The 7,449-nt window shown below is 27.4% G+C and overlaps 1 protein-coding gene across 2 annotated transcripts in view; it reads right to left on the reverse strand.

The window, feature by feature from the left end:
* Positions 1–7,449, reverse strand: part of LOC117177429 (guanine nucleotide exchange factor subunit Rich) — a 57,492-nt gene that overhangs the window by 6,397 nt on the left and 43,646 nt on the right. The window lies entirely within an intron of this gene.

Consider the following 7,449-nt stretch of genomic DNA (forward strand, 5'->3'; position numbering starts at 1 on the left):
ACCGATTTAAAATCTAATTTTTCTCGAAAAAGAAGCAAAATATGAGTAGCAGTTCATAGTTTAAAGAAATTTGTCAGCTTCCTGAAACATATTAAATTGTACTCTTTCCAGATGTTTATATTTTTCAATACATTTTTCCAAAATATATAGAAAAAATCCGACTAAAATAGCATTTAGTTTAACGATCTTTAATATTTCATTTTTAAATACGTTTGTTTTCAGTTCACTAACTATTTGAAAAACATGTACCATGGGATTCTAAAGTTTCCGAGCTTCAAAGTACAGAAAAATTCGTTTTTATCTCTAAAATCTCAGAAATATAATTTTTCCCAATTTAAATCTCATTTTTCTCGAAATCTACGCAAAATACAACTAACAATTTATAGTTCAAAATTATTCAGTTTCCTGGAATAAATTAAAATGTAGCCTTCCCAGATGTTATATTGTTTAATTCAATAAATTTTTCCAAAAATATAGAGAAATAGACTAAAATAGTATTTAGTTTAATGAACTGTACATTTTGTTTTTAAAAACGTTTGTTTTTCATTTACTGACTAACATGTTATAATATTAAGGTTCCTGAGCTTCAAAATAAGAAAAAATTGTTTTTTACTCGTATATCTAATATTGAAGATATATAATTTTTACCGATTAAAAATTTCATTTTTCTCGAAAAAGAAGAAAAATATGAATAGCAGTTCATAATTTAAGAAATTGGTCAGCTTCCTGAAAGATATTAAATTGCACCCTTTCCAGATGTTTATATTGTTCAATCCAGTAATTTTTTCCAAAATACAGAAAAAAATCGATTAAAATTGCACTAAGTTTAAAGAACGTTAATATTTCGTTTGTAAACGTTTGTTTTTAATTCAATAACTACTCAAAAACATTCTTCATGAGATTATTAACCCATAAAGGGCATACTGGGTGAAAACACCCAGCGACTTATTTGCGCTTTAACAAAACGTACCAAATTCAAGAAAATGGAACATATGGCGCCAGATTAACAAATTACGTAAAAACCTATTTTTCTATGTCATTTTTACATAATTTTGATTTACATAATTTTTATACGCAGTTTAAGATCAATAAAATCGTTTAATTACCCAAAGTACGGTGTTTCATTTTTCATTGAATTGAAGCCTTTATTTTTTAGAATAAATACCTTGTTTGGAACGAACACTATAAGACTAATTTTAGTTTGAAGCGCTGTATCTCGAAAGTATTCAAGTAAAATTTTAAGTAAAAATATCAAAAACTTAAAAAGTTATGAATTTTAGAGTGGAAGAAGTCATTTTTTATTTTTTTTCCAAAAAGGATTTTTTTATCTAATTTAAATTTCGAAAACAGTTATGAAACTTTTTTCTCCTTAAACTAAATAGATTAAACATATCATTAATTGATTTTCTTGTAAAAAACTATCCAATACCGTCGACACAGGACACGTTTGAATACCCTTGGGTGCGTAACACTTAGTATGCTCTTTCTGTAATTGTATGGAAGTGTGCCCTTCAAGGGTAAAGAAAAATTGGCTTGTATCTCTCAAATTTATAAAATATAATTTTCTCTTATTCAAAATTTCATTTTTCTCGAAAACTACGGCAACATATGAATAGCAGTTTATAGTTTCAAAGATATACAAAAATCGACTAAAATAGCAGTTTAACGAACATTATCATTTTATTTTGAAAAAATAAATGAACAAGACTATTTAAAGAACATGTTTCATGAAATTATTAAGGATTTTAGGAAGGGGGGCGACTTTAAATATTGTTACTAAACTGGAAAAAATGTTTAAAAAAATAAGATTTCGATTTTCGTAAAAGTAAATGCTATTTTAGTCGTTTTAATAAATAAATTTTTGATAGAAAAATGTTTAAACCCATTTTTCTTTACTCTGAAGCCCAGGAACCTTAATAATCTCATAGAATATGTTCTTTACATAGTGAACTACAAACAAGTATTTAAAAAATTTTTTAATTTTGTTGAACTAAATGCTATTTTAGTCAATTTTTTTTCTATATCTTTGAAAAATTTATTTAATTAAGGGGGTGGTCAGTCCCTCAAAACCGAAAAAATCGATTTTTTTTCGTTTAATCGATTCAAAAACTATCTGAAAACGTCCGTACAAAATTCTAGCTTCTAATCCAAAGTATTTCGGAAGATATTCCCAGTAGTGCACGGGCGTGCCGACGTTCGGTGGGACGCGCTGCTCGCGTCGTATGACCGCTTGCTTGTCCAGTCGGCCCAGCGTTCGACTTTTACTACTGATTTCTCGTCGTCTTAAAATTATTCCCAAAGGGCGTGCACGTTTTCTAAAAAAGTATTCAATCTATTATACTCATTCAAGTTTCATTTTGTAAAGTATTGAAAACAACTCTACATGAACCACAAATATAAATGATTTTATCCATATTTAATATTTTTATAAGCACAAATATTTTTAAAAATTACATCAAAAATCGTAATTTTTGTTGGAACAGTGGAAATTTCCATTAATATTCGTTTTTTTACATTTATTTGGTCCACATAGAGTAAAAAAGTATCCAAATTAAGAAAATGACAATTATTTCTTTTTCCGTTACGAATTCCGGACACTATTGTGCACGACATCCTACTACTTCGGTGGCGAGACATTTCAGTGCACCATGCTTTACTCCGACATTTTGGAATATTTTGTTGTCATTTTTTATAAAACTTTGTTCAAAAGTTGACGAAAATATACCTGGAAGATTGACGGTCTTTGCTGTTTTTTATGGAAAGTGTACAATTTAATTATATATTTTGCGTAGTTTTCGAGAAAAATGAAATCTTGAATCGGCAAAGATTATATTTCTTCAATCTTAAGAGATAAAAGCCAATCTTTTTTTTACTTTGAAGCTCAGGAACCTTAATAATCTCATGAAATATGTCCTTTGAATAGTGATTGAATTGGAAAGAAACGTTTTTGAAAATAAAATGTTAAAGATTGTTAAACTAACTGCTATTTATGTCGATTTTTTCTATATCTTGGAAAAATGTATTAAAATTAACAATCTAAACATTTGGAAAGACACAGTTTAATCAGGGGGTGCTTCCACAGTATCATAGGAAAAATGCATAAAAATTACAAAATAAATATGAAAAGCCCTTTAAAAGCATTTTTTCTTCATAGTTTAAAGTCAGGTAGTGAATGAGACTTATGTACTTACGTATTATTTTGTTTAATATAGGAAAAAGTGTCATAATTGACATAATTCAAACAAACAAAAAATTGCATGGATATTCAAGACTTATAAAAAATAATACAAAAATAAATAACGAATACACAAATGAATGGAAAAAAATGCCAAAAATATATGCTGATCATAGTTAATTCATTATTAATTTATGAGCTATTGATAGAATTATAAATAAGGCAAACAATTTAAGTAATCATTAATTAATAATTGCTTAATCATTTTCGGCAATTTTAAATTCGACAAACTTAAATTTCAACAATAGAAATATTTATGGGAATTTAACAATTCGTTTATATTATAATTTGGCAATTTTTTGTAGTCTATTTATGATTTTATTATTCCTTTTTTCATTATTTTGTATCAGTCCCGGATATTGAAACACTTTTCAATATAGTTATGAAGAACTAATTTTTGTTTATATTGCCGTTTTCGAATATAATAAATCCTTAAATATTGTTTTCTATTACAATGAAATAACGAAATCTAAAATGTGATATTTTTTAAACAATTAGACTTTGTAATGAAGCTAGAATATTTTAACATTTGTATGCCACACTTCAAGAAAAGCCATTATCACCTTGTTTTCAAATTTATGCCAATATAATTTTCATGAGATTGTTGAGAAAAATTAAAAGATTTTTCAATATTTCAGAGGATTCAGAAAAGAATCTAGAAGACTTTTAAATTTTCTAAACTATTTTTAGAAATTTGAGGAAATCGTTTGTTATGTTTAAAAACCTTTTTCAATTTTCTCTTATAGTTCACATTTAAAAATAAAAAATTATTTAAAATTTTCACACGAATATAAGAAAAGTTCTTCTTTTTTTAAATCTTACCAGACCTTCTAAACATTCTAATTTCAAAAAATTATTTAAACTTTTTCTACCTTTTTTATTTATTCTGCAAAGGCTTTAAAACTTCCTTAAGATCTTTCAGATTCTTCTTTGACTATTTTTGAAATCTTGTAAAATCTTTTTAAATGATCTATTCAAATTAATTTTTCCTAGGAAACTGAAAAAATGTCTTTCCTTATCGTGAAACTTTACAAAATTTAGAAAAAAAACTTTACAAGTTTTAATTATTTTTGAATCGTTTCAAATTTTTTGAATATCTCTTAAAATTTCACATTTATAAAAAATTTTAGGAAATAATTCAAAATGTTTTGTGATCTTTTTTTCGATTTTCTCTTAAAATTCCTTAGAAAATAATCATTTAAAAATTTCCCAAGATTTTAAGAACTTCTTTTCACACCCTGACAAAATTAAATTTACGTAAAAAATTTGTAAATCTTGAAAAATTATAAAAAATGGTCTCAAAAGTCTTCCATATTCTTTTAACCCACATTTTAAAATCTTTAAAACTTGAAATTATTCTTTTAAAATAAAACCTTAAGCATTTCTCCTCGAATCTTTCATGATTATTAAAAAGCTTCTCTTTTATTCGGGGTCTTCGCGTGTTCTCTGAGTTAACTTTTATAACCTGATTTTTATACCGCAACCATTTTCTTGATACTTTTTCAAGAGTTTCTAACGTATCTATATGACAAAAGAAATATAACAGTCAAAACAACTAGAACAAAGCTCCCTAGAACAAGTTGATAAATCAGTCTCGACCTTGTATTTATGTTAGATCACTCAATCAGGCGTCGATTGGAAAGGTCAGTTACAATAAAAACAGACAAATGTTATTAAAACGTTTCGGTCCTGGGTTTGGTCCCTCTTCAGTAAATATTTTTTTATGGTCAAAATCTGTGAGACAAAATAAAAAATTGTATAAAATGAGAACAAATACGATAAAAAATAAACAAAAAAGGAAAAAGGGAAGTTTGAATTTTTAAGCAATAAAATAAGTTAATGAATTAAATAAAAGAAGAGAAATTACTCAAATTTGAATATTCAATAGTGCGAAAAGTTTGTTTACAAAACAGATTAAATAACAATTAGATGGTTTACATTATTTAAATAACTGTGAAAGACATACCTTTACAAAAAGTTCATTACAAATATTTTAAGTCCAAAAACATAACATTAATGATTCAATATATAAACAAAATTAACTTATGTGACATTTCCAGGCATGATAAGACGTGATATTTATAAAAATTGTTTAAAAACATTTCTTTTTTATATTAATTGAAAACACTTTTTTGGCCAGGTTGGCAAGATTTTAAAGACACAACCGGTCGCCAACCTGGCTCAACGTGTAGTGAGGAAACAAACAATGAAAACGAAAGCTGAAAAGGGCAATCAAATAATGAAATCTACCGATAAGTAATTCCAAATGCAATTAAAACCAGGAACAAAACAGGAAAATTAAAAATTAAAAAAAAAAGAAGAATTAAATTTGATTTAAAATGGTTTTATAGGTTTTCGGGAAATTATTCTTTTCATAGCGTAAATTAACGGCAACATTTTGATGTTTGTTGATAAAGTAATTTTCAATAACTTTGCGACGAGGTTTGTTTTTCTCATAAGCTGAAATTTGTGTATTGTCAAAGTCGAATTGGTGACCGGTATCTAAAAAATGTTCAGTAAGAGCTGTATGATTGTTGTTATTGAAATTGGTTTTAGAATATTTATGTTCTCTATTTCTAGTTTCTAATTTTCTTCCCGTTTCATCAACGTAGACTGCAGTGCAATTGAAGCATTTGCATTTATATAATAAGCCCGTCCGTTTGAATTTTGGAAGTGGATCCTTTAGGTTGGAGAAAAACTTTTCAGAGGTTTTGATTGGTTTAAACATTGTTTTTATTTTATGGTGACGTAAAACCCGTTCAATTTTTTCAGATAAACCTTTGATATATGGACAAACAGTGAAATCTACAAAATTCTTCCCTGGTTTTTTATTATTGGTAAGAGATTCAGAGTTATAAAAACGTAAAGTTTCTTTTTTTAAACAGTCATCAATTAAATGTGAAGGGTACCCATTGTCTTTTAAGGTATCTTTAATAAGTTTGATCATTTTGGGCATGAATTCTGGATCTGAAATTCGGAGAATTTGGAAAAACAAACCTCTTAATACACCAATTTTATGGCAGTTTGGATGAGATGAATTAAAATTTAGATATCTGAGCGACCATGCTTTCTTTTGAAACCAGTCAATTTTGATATAATTATTTTCACGGATAATTAATATGTCTAAAAAACTAATTTTGTTTTTGTTTTCAATCTCAATGGTGAATTTTAGATTATTATTGTAGCTATTAAATTGATCCAAGATGATTTGTGTTTTATTTCACGGAATCGCTGTGACAATATCGTCTACATATCGGTAAAAGAATGGGAGGCAAAAATTTAGTGCATTTAAGCAAGTGCTTTTCAATTTTTCCATGAATAAATTCGCTGTAGCCGGAGACAGAGGAGAACCCATGACTAGACCCAAAATTTGCTTATACGTTTTACTGTCAATGTTGAAAAAAGTAGTATTCAAGCACAAATTAACACATTTTATGAATTCATCTTCAGGGATTTTTGTATGTTCGGAGATTTCCGTCCTTCTCTTTTTAATACCCTGGATGACTAGATTGACAGGGATGTTGATGAACACGTTGACTACATCTAAAGATACTAGAACATAGCCCTTTGGTAATACGTGTCTTTTAATGTTTTTAACAAAAGATAGACTGCCTTTGACGTGACAAGCATTCTTTTCAATGATCTTATTCAAAATATTGGATATGTAAGACGCTAGATTATAGGTGGGACTATTTATCGTGGAAACAATTAATTTTGAAGGGTTGCCAGTTTTATGAATCTTGGGTAAACCGTAAGCTCTTGGAGTGACGGATGTGTAACACCTCAAATCTTTAGCTTCTTTTTCAGTAAGATAGTTTTTATTTAACATAGTACTAACCAAATCATTATTTTTTGCTTCAGTAGTAGAAGTATATTCAGATTTAGAAATCTTATAAGTATTAGTAAATTCAAAATATTCAACATTTTAGTTTTATAATCGGATTTTGACATGGCTACAGTAACATTGCCTTTATCTGCTTTTAAGAAAAGAATATCAGGATTATCTTTAAAAAATTGTGTAACTCCGTTAGGTTTTAAATTGCAACTAAATTTTTTCCTATTCCGCCTTTTCAGAGATGTAACATGGTCCATGATTAGCTGAGTGCAATGATTCCTAATACGAGGGTAGTTCAATAAGTCCTTAGAATGAAGTATAAAAACAATTTTTTTTGGGTAAATTTTTTTTTATTTTTCAACATAATCTCCTTGGAGCT

The sequence above is a fragment of the Belonocnema kinseyi genome, chromosome 7 (assembly GCF_010883055.1).
Source record: "Belonocnema kinseyi isolate 2016_QV_RU_SX_M_011 chromosome 7, B_treatae_v1, whole genome shotgun sequence".
NCBI classification, from domain to species: Eukaryota; Metazoa; Arthropoda; class Insecta; order Hymenoptera; family Cynipidae; genus Belonocnema; species Belonocnema kinseyi.